The following is a 13,662-nucleotide window of genomic DNA, read 5'->3' as shown; positions in this document are numbered from 1 at the left end:
TTAATTAATATAATTAGTTAATAATTATGATAATTAATTTTTATTCTATTATTAATAAAAGATAAATTGAATTTATTTTATTGTAATCAATAATTTTATCAGATTTAATTAATAGTTAATAAATACTATAATTAGATATCAATATTATTGTATATGTTTAATAATTAATATTGATACTTAATTATTTTATTATCAATTAATTGATTAATAAATAGATATTATAATGAATAGTTATTATTATTGTATGTTCATTCTAAATTGATTGGCTAGTAAACTAAATGATTTATAATAATTAATTGTTGTTAAAAATATTAATTGATACTAATTATTATTATAAATGAATTATTAATATTATTGTTGTAACTAATCTATAATTAATTATTATAATGGAATTATTGTTAAGAATCATAATAATGAGGTTTTGTCATTGTTTTATAATTTCAAAAGCCTCGCTAATCTTCAGTCTTTGGTATTGTTATTTTCTAGCCATAATTGAGGCACTCTCCAAACAAATTGTATTTATTGCCAAGTTAATTTTATAACAAACAACAGATATGTAATGGAGGAGACTCCTACAAAATGATAAATGCCCAAACTATTATTATAAGGAGAATCATTGTTAGTTTAATAGAAAATCCAATCCCTTGCCCCATGGATATTTCCTTCAGAACACCTTCAACCGGCTATAAAATCAGCCAGGTGGACTCGAATAAGCCACACCAATTGAGGATTCTGTCTGCTCAACTCCTGAAGCATTGGCTTAATACGCCTCCATGCCTCCACAACGGCCGATATTCTCCATTCCAGAATTCAAATTCAGGATCGACTTTGTAGTCACGTGACTGCAGGTTCGACAGGGAAAACAGAAACCTTAGAAATATCTCTTAACATACGGCCAGGTCTCCGTCTACCTGACCATCTCCAGCGTTGACGCCCAGAATTCCAAAGACGGAAACGTTTATCTGTCCCAACTCGACTCCACACGGATTTCAACAACAAATACACTCTGCAGCTTACCAGCAGATCGATCTATCTAGACAGTGGCAGGAATGATGGCCAGAGATGCCAAATCAAACGTACCAGCATTAGCAGTCGACTGGAGATCCCAGGTAGACTGATAGATTCACTGAGGCGCTTCTCCTTCAAGCAATGGCTGGTCCTCGTAGCTCAAGAGTCGAAACCACAAAACAAACAAACAAACAAGAAAATGGCACACCAATGGCTGGTCCTCGTGGCTCAAGAGTCGAAACCACACAACAAACAAACAAAAAAAAAATGGCACACCAAAAAACTATGTATTTTCACACACTAATATCTAACCCCTGCCGATTCTATGTACACAGAATCAATCTTTATATATTTTTTTCATCTCCCTAACCTGAGTCAAGTTCATATCGGCTCTGATACCAACAAGAGAAACAGAAGAATAAACCTGATTACTCATAAATTAATTACTATACTTTATCATAAAGTTTAATTACAAACCTCATAAATAGTGATTATGAGATCTAATAATTTTTAAGACACTAGAATACTTTAGATAAAATATAACTAAATTTTAATGGAAAGATTATTTTAAATATACTAACATAAGTTAGCAGTGCCGCCAAATGACTAAATAGAAGTGGGTCCCTTGTCTCACAAACAAAAAAGTCTCATACACCAATTTAGTGTCTAATTTAACTGTAATCTTAAAAATAGATATTATTATATTATTATTAGAATATGAATAGATTAAAAAAAAAATAATAATAAAAAATTTATTAGAATTTAATTTATTAAATATTTTTATATAATAATAATAATAAATTAATTTTAAAATCACATTGAATAAGTTTATTTGATTTTTCTTTATGAGATAGCAAATTTGTTATTAAAACAAAATTAGACATATTTTTTTTAAATATTAGAAATTTTACTATAATTTAATTTATTAAATATTTTTAAATAATAATAATAATAGATTAATTTTAAAATCACATAAAATTTAAAGATGGAATAGGTGGATTTTATTCCATAAAGAATTTGTTTATTTATATTTTTTTTCACTGAGAGATCTAGCTACAAATACTAAGGTATATTTATTTTATTTTTTGGATTTGAATTTATAATATTCTTAAAAACATAAATAAACTTAAATTCAATAATACATTACAATACTACTCACCATATTAATTGTGAAATTGAATTTAGATCAAGATGATATTAGACGATTTTTTCCGATTAAAATAAATTCAAGAGATAAAAATAATCTATATTTATCATCTTTATTTCAAATTATGGTAATTAATTTGGTAATACGCATTTGGGACAAAATATTTATTTAATGGCTACTCATCAATGATTTTAAGTTTCCAAATAGTAAAGTAATTTTGTTTACATAGAATATTAAAAAAATTGGTCCATTTCCAAATATTAAAGTGATTTTGTTTCCTTGATTATATACAATATTAAGATTTTTTTGTATTTGTTGAATTATATTAAGAAATATAAATATTATACTTTTTTTTGAGTCATCTCCTTGAATATTTTTTCATTTTTTTATAAATAATTATATAAAATAAAAAAATTATATTAAAAAATGTAATTTATAGTTTTTAAAATAATTTTTTAGTTAAAAGTTTTTTTTTATTTAAATGTAAGGAAATAGGTTAATAGATGAGGACTAAGAGATATTTGGAGGAATGAAATGCTACCCCTTACTCACTACTGATTGGTAATTATAAGTAGCCTATTTTTTCTTAAATAGCAATAATGAGTTAACCAAAATTAGTTTGATAAATAAATTATGCAAAAATTATATACATGTAAATAAAATTGTGTATGGAAGTGAATCTATTTCCTCTCACTATTTAAGCAACATTTAATGAAATTAAAATGAGCATAAATCTAAATGTATATAATATGCAATGTTCAATTGGAAAAGGTCAAAATCTGTATTACAATTTTTTTTTTTTTTTATAAAAACTGAAAAGTAATTTTTATATATTTTAGGCACCTGTTGTTCATTTCTTTTGAGCCTTCTCTAGGAGTATCCAGAGTAAAAACTATATTTGTCAAGGTTTGAAATATCATTATTCAGATTGGTCCTGATGATGGATCCCTATTAGGATCTAAAACTTAGACAAATATAAATTCAGATTGATCCTCATGATAAATCCCTATTGGAATCTGAAACTTTGACAAATATAATTTCTACTTTAAATACTGGACTCGTGACTACTCGAGATAAGGCTCAAAATTACTTTTTATGTTTTCCATTTGAATCGGGAAACTGCAACAGACTGAAAAGTAATGAAATGGAACAGAATGAAAAGTGTGTTTTATTGTCCCCTTTTTTAAGTTTGAGTAATGACTTTCACGTAACAGCTTTATTTTGTTAAGGCCTCTCCGTCAAAAAGCCTCTTCTGTTTTCTCCGGGATTTTGGCAAAAACCTCAGACCCGACGGTATATTCGTAACCAGCCACTGAACCTAAGTAAATAACTTACTTATCGGGCACTTTTAATCTTATTGCCCGCATATATATCAACCAAATTCAACAGGGGAATGGAGAATTAAGTAAATTTGAACATGCACCCATATTGCGTGGAGATGGCTCTAGCTGAACATGCGATTGACAGGTGCGTTAAAATTATTTCCACTCGTGGTAACACCGCTAAAAGGCATTGGGTGATTGAAAGACGGAATAGGTTGTTTAATCACATTTAACTTGTAGTTATTCTATCGCACTTCTTAATTATTCTGAACATTCTTTTTCTTTTACAGACATCCGTTTTAAATTTCCGAGGCATTCATGTTTCTCCTAGACGATCTGTTATGGTTGCCCATAAGTATAAGCCAGTTGGGAACAATCTTAGTCTTACTATTAATGGTAACCGGAAAAGGATAGAATGCTTATACCAAAACTGACCATCAAAACATCATTCATCATCCCGTTTCAGAGTTCATCCGAATTATTGGTAATGCCATTCCATGAGTTCATCTTGTACATAACAAATTTCATTGCATAAAATCATCTTACACGTAAACAGATTTCTTTCTTTCACCGAACACATTTGATTGCATAATATAATCCTAACACGTTTCATTACATATAATAATCTTACAGATAAACAAAAGTAAAATATGCATCTCGATGAATTTGGTAACATATGGACGTCGAAGGGTTTGATTCTTTGGTCGGAAGTTTCCATACCTAGAGAATTACGATGGATCTGAACAACTATGTAAAAGCAAATGTAGACAGCAGACAACTTGGTATATGACAATTAAGTATTTACCTCTGGTTGGGTTCGCTACCCCTTGGAACAAAGTTGTCAGAGCCCAGGGGGTTCATCGTGCCCTATTCCTGGACTATGATCCATAGGAAAACCCACAGCGCCATCGCTCTTTGTTGCCATACTATGCTCGTAATTTTCATGAGGTGAAGGGTTTTTCGCCTTCTTAAAAATTTCATGACCAGCTCTACCATGAGTTCTCGCCAACGTGTTATTCCCACCAACTTCGTTGCCCAGAAGAGCGTCCTCGTTCCCCTTAGGGTTCATACTCAGGGGACTGCGGCTATTTCTCACAGCACCGTTATATGAGGGGATAAACCGAGCGTCGGCTGATGTAAAGCCGTCCACAAAAAGCAAGAGCAGAAGTATAACAGCAACCATTGTGGCCTTCATTTTGAAATGAATGCCCAGATTCTACCAACTTACAAGCGATCCAAGTTAAGTACTTCTCAGCTTCCTCCAAAAACAATCGACAATTGGGCCATCAAATAGATGAAATCCTCTATTGTCGAATTGGCTGAGCTCGTAAGAGTCGTATATATAGATATTTCTCCAATAGATTTGCATTGACATAAGCATAGATGCCTCCGAAAATACCGTGTAATGTTGTACTACAAACAAGCAATGTTTTGGTTCTAAATTCTTGTTGTCAGTGACTTGAACCATTTGCCATACATCTTTCGCTGTTCATCTGCGAATTTCTGTTTAAGGTTTATTGCGACCTTTCGGTCACTGTCCTCGAGGTGCTCTCTCCAGCATAATAAAGTGCATTTTATAATAATTATTTGTCGAAATCGTGTGCAATTGGTACCTCTATGACAATATAGTATTTTGTATCTGTGGATGCTATTCGAAGGATATTTATTTACACACAACATGCTGTCAACTCGAAATAATTTCAGACATTGCAATCTTTTATGTTGGACACTCATTTTAAATATCAACTACCACTGATAAAGAATCTTGCACGACGGTTGATCACAGGGAAACCGGTGACCACAACAGTAACTTTTTTAATTGTCAAAGATCCACTTGCGGCAGTGCTGGTTATCGTGTGGGATTTAGGACACTTATGATTACACTACTACATGAATCACACTTTTAACACATTTACTTTTCCCACATTTTTTTTGAAAAAGGAAAAAATAAAAAAATATAAGATATTTTTTTATTGTAGTTATTTAATATTAAAATTTAATGTACAATTATATTAAAAATATTACTATAGTTAATATAGTTCAAAATTTCATAAATATAACCAAAAAAAAGTATTGCAACAAAAAACTATCCGCAACAACAAGAATATTTTATAAAAGCACACATTTATCTGATTAACTATGTATAAAAGGATTATGGATCAATTTTAACTTAAGGAAAAAAAAAGAATTACACCTAAATAAAAATTGTTTAAATATACAACTTTAGTGGGCCTAATGGTTCTCTCCTAAGAGGTCACGCTTTCAAAACCAAATGATGTAGAGTATGTATGTCTTCTTAGACTTAGCAGTGAAATCACTTCGTGGATCCCTTGTACCACAAGCAGGCCGGTCTCATACACCAATGTGGTGTGTGGCCATGACCTTAAAATTGGATAATAATAATAATATATTAATTTCCCCATCTAATTAGAATATCAACTTATTACAATTGGAATAATATCAAATCCCTTGGAAGTTGGTGGGCGCGAGCCACATGACACAAACCTAATTTAAATTGAGAAAAAAAAGGAATTACACAATTTATTGTAAAATGAACCATTTTGCTAAATAAAATTTTCTTATATATTAATTTCTCCATCTAATTAGAATATTAACATATTAGAATTCATATAATCTCAAAACCCTAAGAAATTGGTGAGTATATGAAGTATTCCACAATCAATTGAATTGTCTTAGATATAAAATTTAAGACAAAGGCACGACAAAAACAGTTTGAGAAAAAAATATTTTAAGTCAATACTTTATACTTAAGACAAAATAGACCATTTTGCGAAATGAAATTTTCTTATATATTAATTTCTCCATCTAATTAGTATATGAACATATTAGAATTGAAATAATCTTAGAACCATAAGAAATTATTAAGCATAGGAAGTATTTCACAATAAATTGAATTGTCTTAAATATAATAAGACAAATAGTTTGAGACAAAAATATTTTAAAACAATACTTTATATTTAATACAAAAACAATTTGAGACCAAAATATTTGAAGACAACTTCAATATTCAAGACAAAAAAACATTTAAGACAAAACTTTATATTTAGGACAATGGCCATTTTAAAAACAAAACTTTATATTTAAAACAAAAAAACAAATAGTTTTACACAAAAATTTATATTTAAGACCATGGCCACTTACAACTCATTTAAGAGAGCAAACAAACGATATCAATTTAAGACAATATCCTCCATCTTGTAAAATTGACATCCTCGAGCTTGTAAACAATATCCTCCACCTTGTAAAATTGACATCCTCGAGCTTGTAAAATTGACATCTTGGAGCTTGCAGGGTACTATTGCCTAGGGCCTAGACAATGATCTCTTTGTTTCTGGGGGGAGCCACCTAACAACAATTCATATTGTTTTCCTTCTTGTACCTTCAATCTTTGTTGATATGATTATATACAACTTGTCTATAGTTGCTTTTTGTAAGTTTCCACAAAAATCCCATGAGTGGATAGGCGATAATAATATTTTTAATTTTTTAAAATAGATATTCAAACCATATGAAATTTAATCATATCAATTACTTTTATTTTATTTTATTTTTCTTTGTTCATTAACCTTTTCAAATTAAATATAAAATTAGAATATACTAATTATATTAATTTTTTAATTAGTTATAAAATTACAATATAACATTTTGAAAAGTTAGAATATTTTTAAATAATTTTTAAGTATTTAATTTAATGTATATTTATTTCAAAATTATATTAAAAATTACATAAAAATAATAAATTAAAGATAATTAGGTTTCAAAACAATTACAATATACATACCATATTCTAAAAATATAATAAATCAATCGATAAAAAAAAATATTGTTTTTTGTTGCCGTAGGGAATTTAATTCTAAATCTCATGCTTTTACATAATAATATGTGAATATTTTAAAATTACTTCAACTAAACTTTGATATAGATTTACAAGAAATTAGATACAATATAATGATAAAAGAAATTATATATATATCGAAACTATACATATACAAATTCATCAATATATGCATTTTAAACCTTCATTTTCTAAAGTCTGAAATTTGATTATTGCATATATCTTATTCTAACATCTCAATTTTATTTTCACTATTGAAGAAATATATAAAAGAGATAAATAAAAATAATTTAATAATTTTTTAAATAATATTTTAGCATTTAAATATTTTATTCTTGTAAAAAAAATTCTACTAATATTGTAGAAGAAAATATACAAATGAAGTTTAGTATACAAATGAAGTTTAGTATTCTTTATATTAATTTATTGTTAGGTACTAAGATTTTTGTTAAAAAAATTATCTATTAATTAGAAACCATGAATTCATTATCAAGAAGCCAAGTAATATTAGTAACTGATATCATTTCAATCTAGGGAATAACTATTATGTGATTTATCTTCTTCACTTCATATATATATATATATATATATCTATATATATATATATATATATATATATATATATATATATATATATATATATATATAAGTAAATTATGAAGGAGGATGAAAGAGTATCTCTAGCATAAACTTTAATTTAACCTAAAATACATTGTCATGCCCCTATAGTCACCCACATTGGAGGCTCAATTAGTGCACCCAGATGGCCCATCACTATATGTCATCACTATATGTATGTGTTGCATCATGGCTCATTTGATCTCACCGTTTTTCTCAATCTTAAATTTAGTGATTCCATAATACACCTCACTTTTTATATTTAGCAATTATTAAAATTCATAAGTTTCACACTTATTGAAGTATGTAGATAATCATTCCATATAATTATGGGTCACACCTAACAGACAAATTATATGAATGAAAGTAATCTTATAGAATAAACAACCTAATGTTCCTAATGATTGTCAAATAATCAAATGTGTTACAACCAAGTGAACTGTAGTATCATTTACCAATTTAAAAATTACAATAGCACACAATTCATACAAACCTATTCCCAAATTTCCTATGTGATTTGTGATTTACTACCATCGATCACAACTTTCTCATAGATCAAAATTGTTTCACTTGATAGAAATTGTAAGTACTCTGGTATGCATGCAACACGTGAAGAGTTAAGTTAAGCGAAGGAAATCAAGCTAAGTATAAGATTAGAAGTCAAGTGAGCTAGAGATAAAACTTTAACTACTTGTCAAGAGAAGCTAAATTAACAAAAATAAAAATATTCATTTATGTTAAAGTGAAGTTATAAAAGTTTAGCTAAAGTGTCAAGTGATCGTTTGCATGAGGAAAAGAAGGTTAAAGTTTGCGTGATTCCATATTTAGAATTTTTAGTGCTTATATACTCATGGTTGGGTCATTGTAATGTGAAGTAAGAAGAGAGAATAGTAGAAACTCGGTGGATGTATATGAGAGAATAATTAGTGAATAGAACTTTTTTATTCTAGCATAATCTTGTGTACATATCGTCGTATGTTTACATGTTTATCTCTAACTCTAAATAACAAGTGGGGTCATAGCAAGGTTTAGAAATGTTTCAAAGAACCAAAGAAGTTAAGAAGATCATGAGGTACTTCCACTAAGAGCCTCAGCTGTTTTCAATAGCCCACAAATCGAAGCTTTTTACCATTGGTCCATAAATAGAAACTAGAGCTCATTGAGATTTTGTAAACCCAATTACTAGAATATTAGGGTGAGTAGCATACATAACCATCAACATATCAAGAGGAAAGAGCCACTACCACTTACGGAAGAAGGATTCTCCAACATAAGATGTAGCCATTAGCCTCCATAAGAATCTATGTAGAAGAGCTTAGCAAAGTTGCTTGTAGTCGTTGGGAGCCACCCTCAAGGTGAAGGTTAAAATTCTTAGTTTTAAAGATAATAAAGTGTATGCAATGTCCATTTCTAGAAGGTTGACACAATAACGAAAGAAGACAAAAGACAAAAAACAAAAGAAAGATGATAGTTATGGGTCACAAAGAAATATTAAGAAAACCAAAAACATAAATCGAAAGAAAGAGCCAAATTATTTCGAAGAGCTCATACAGGTTCTTGCCACAGTCTGGGCATCTAAAAGACAAGTAGATGAACTAGAAAAATTCAAGGATGAATGGATTATGATAGATCTGGTAACACTTCCAAAATTCACTGGTAAAAATTTTAATTTTTGGGAAGTGTAAAAAGGAAAAATTTTCTTCAATCTAAAGAGTTGATTGAGTATCGGTCTATTAACCCATATGATGAAGTATGTGATGCCTTAGAATTAGATCTTATAAAACATGCATTGCATGAAAATTCCTTGTGCAAGGTAGCAAAAGCTTCATCATCCTAGGAAGCATGGAAGAATGTGGAAGTAGAATTTGGTATAAATGAAAGTGACATAAACCAACATATTTTGTTATAGTTGGTTGAAGAATCAATAGAAAGTCAACCACAGGTCTAAGAGTAAATGAGAAAGACTGTAGGAGGAAAATAGAGCTTGGATAATACCACTCAAATGTGAATAATGGTCATAAAGTCTATAAAAGTGAAACCCACCATGTAGACATGCATATGGATGAAGAAGACACCAAAAAGAATGTAGAGTAAGAAGTTGAAGCCTCTAATTGTGAAGAGAGAAAGATCATATATATGCTCAAGAACCCTAGTGTAACATGGATGGTGAAGATGAAGAGATAATAATTAGAAGAAATAATATTAATCAATGCAGTTGGATTTCTATTTAGAAATTTTCACATGGTATCAGAGCTGAGGTAAAGCATAAGAAAAGAGATGGAAGACGTAGTGTTGAACGAAGAAAGGAATTGAAAAGTTCTCCATGGGTAGTAATTTGAATCTACAAGGGGTTTGCAAAGTTCAAGCTAGGATGATTATATTTTCATGGTATAAGCCTCTTTGAGTGAGTCGACAAGGAGGTATGTTTCTCTAATTGAAATCTGTCGGTGGAAAATGGAACAATGCAAAAAAAGAGTCAATGATAGAGGCTTTCTTAGAAGGGACGTAACTTTCCTACATAAATTGTTGGGATAGGATAGTATCAGAAGTCATCACAAGATGGATAACCAAAGTGTCTCAGATTTATTTACTAGAATAGAAGAAGAGTTTGCATGACTAGCATATTCAGGTTCAACAGATGTTTGCTACATTGATAGAGGGGCTTGCGCTCATATGACTAGAGTATGAGAACATTTCTCGAGCTATAAGGAAGAAAAAATGGACTTCTAGATTACTATGGGAAAAAAAAGGAAATTTAATCTAGTAGGGAGAGGCACCATAGTGTTTCAAATGGAAGAGGGGACCAGCATTCGAGCCACCAATGTTCTCCATGTGATAGGATAGGGAATGAACTTGATTTCAGTGTCCTAGTTACAGGACAAGGGATACGATGTAGACTTCATAGGAAAGAAAGTATGCGTCAATCATCCAAGCTGGAGGAAGGAAAGGAAAATTGGGATTCGAATCAACAAATTGAATAGGTTGTAGCTTGAGTCACCAATGGCACTGATAGGTAGCAAAGATAATGGTGAAAAGGAAAGAAATGAATTATGGCACAAGAAAATTGGAGAATTACACCATGGAGCACTAAGGATGCTTAGAGACACTATTATATGAGTACCAACCCTTAGTCATGATCATTATGACTAATGTCGGGGATGCATGCTAGGGATGTACGCTAAAGAAGTTGTTTTATTGAACTAACAATAGAGTAGAATGTGTATTGTTATTGATACACTCAGATATATGTGGTCTAATGTACACAAGATCTCTTAGTGGTGGGAATAGTTTGTCACTTTTATTGATGATCACTCGAGAAAAACATGGATATATTTCTTAAAGAACAAGGATGAGGTCTTTGATCGATTTAGATAGTTTAAATGTCTCATTGAAAATATGAAAGGGAAAAATATAAAGGTATTGCACTTAGATAATAGTGAAGAATATACAGGCAGAGACTCCATAGATTTCTATGCAAAGGAGGGCATCAAAAGAGAGTGGACAACTCCATATAATCGAGAGAAGAATGGAGTAGTAGAATGGAAAAATATAACTATTGTTGGCGCAACCAAAGTTGTGTTGTATGATAAGGATCTACCTAAGTATTTATGGGCATAAATTTTTAACACAATGTTGTATATCCAAAATATAACTCCTCATAGAGAATTGGGAAAGAAAATCCCTAAAGGGTCCTTCACAAGGAAGAAGCCGAAATTAATTCATCTCAGAATATTCAGAAGTGTGGCATATTGTCACATTCTAGATGAGAAGTACAGTAAAATGGACTAGACTGCTTAAAATGGGTATCTCATAGGATAGATCGAGACCTCAAAGGCATAGAAAATCTACATTCCTAGAAGTAGGAAGATTGTTGTTAGACGAGATACAAAGTTCATGGAGGAAAGATATTTCATAAAATATCGTGAGATGCCTGCAAAATATCAGTTAGGAGATTTTCCACTAATCTAGGAGTAGTAGGGCTAGCAAGGCAGATAGGTAGGAGGACAGACAACGAAATCCATTACAATAGTACTAGTATTTCCTTGGAAGGGGGAAATCCAGATAGTTCTCAATAGATGGAACATGACGATCAGGAGGAGGAGATGATTAAGTCTCCCACTACCAGTGGTAGAACCAACAGATAAGTACGATAAACAGTGAGGGACATAGAGGAGTTTGTCGGAGTTCCTCGAACTGAGAAAAGGTAACGTTGACAACCTGACAGATACCAACAATTGGTAACTTAGGTTTAAGAACCCTCCAGCCTTCAGGAAGTTGTTGAACACCAAGTATGGGTGGATTTCATGGTAGAAGAGTACCACTGTATCATGACGAATGATGTCTGGGAAGTAGTACCTAGACCAGAGGATATAATAGTTTTAGGATCACGATGGATATACAGGATCAAGTATGTTGCAGATGGTAGTATAGAGAAGTGTAAGGTTAGGTTCGTGGTAAAGGGGTATGCTGAGAAAGAAGGAATAAACTATGAACAGACCTTCACCCCAGTTTGTCAATACACCTCTATCAGATCTATTATATCCCTAACATCTCAAATGGGATGGGAGATTCACCAAATGGATGTCAAGACATCATTCTTGACCAAGGTGATAGAAAACGAGGTGTATATAGAACAAGTCGAAGTCATCATAACTCATGAAAAGAGAACTCATGTTTGTAGAATAAAGCAAGCCCTGCGTAGTCTGAAGTAATCACCATAGCATTGTATGGTCAAATTAATAGTTACTTGCAACATTTGGGATTTGTCAAAAGTGATGTTAATCCCAAAATCTAGTACTTAATGAAAGAGAATGAGCCACTTATTCTAGTATTATATGTGGATGAATTATTTTTAATAGGGTCATGAAGGCTCATACAGGATTAAAAGTAGAATCTTGAAGATGAATTCAACATGAATTCGAGTTGGGGTTGATGCATTATTTTCTAGGGTTGGATGTTTGGCAGAAGAATGGGGAGATATTCTTTGGGAAAGTAAGATATGCTACAAAGATTTTGAAGAGTTTCAGAATGCAGGATTTTTGACCCATGGCTACTCTGATGATAACCAACTAGAAGAAAATGGATGCATCAGGAGAGAAGGAAGTGGACCCCACCTTGTACAGATAGCTCATTTGGTCTATCATGTATTTAGTGAACACTAGGCATGACATTTTCTTTGTTGTTTAAACTCTTAGTAGTTTATGTCGGAACCAAAAAGGGTGCATTAGGAAGAAGCTAAACACATTCACAGGTATGTGTGTGGAATAGTTGTATCTGTGTTGAAATACTCCCAAGGGGTGGATATCAGATTGAACGGGTTCACAAATGTAGATTCGGTAGGTAGTTTAGTAGACTGAAAAATTACCTTGTGGTATTGCTTTAGTGTTGGATCAGGGATGATATCTAGGTGCAGAACGAAGCAAAAGTTAGTAGCTATGAACTCAACTTAAGTTGAATATATGGGAGGCAACACAACTATGTGTGAAGCTATATGGCTTAGAAAAATTCTTGTCAGCTAGTTCACAAAAAGAATAGAAGTGACCAGGGCTTACTGTGATACTGAGAGTTGTATCAAACTCTTTGAGAATATATTATTTCATGATCGGTCGAAACACATTGACTTCGGATGTCACTTTATTAGAGACTATGTTCGGTGTGGGGCAAGGAAATTTTAAGAATGGAAAATTTTCTTGAAGTTTAAAAACATTGGC

This window comes from Pinus tabuliformis, chromosome 1_2 (assembly GCF_031772625.1).
Source record: "Pinus tabuliformis cultivar Carrire ecotype Pingquan chromosome 1_2, CPIR1, whole genome shotgun sequence".
Lineage (NCBI taxonomy): Eukaryota > Viridiplantae > Streptophyta > Pinopsida > Pinales > Pinaceae > Pinus > Pinus tabuliformis.
Note: the sequence above shows the minus strand (reverse complement) of the source record.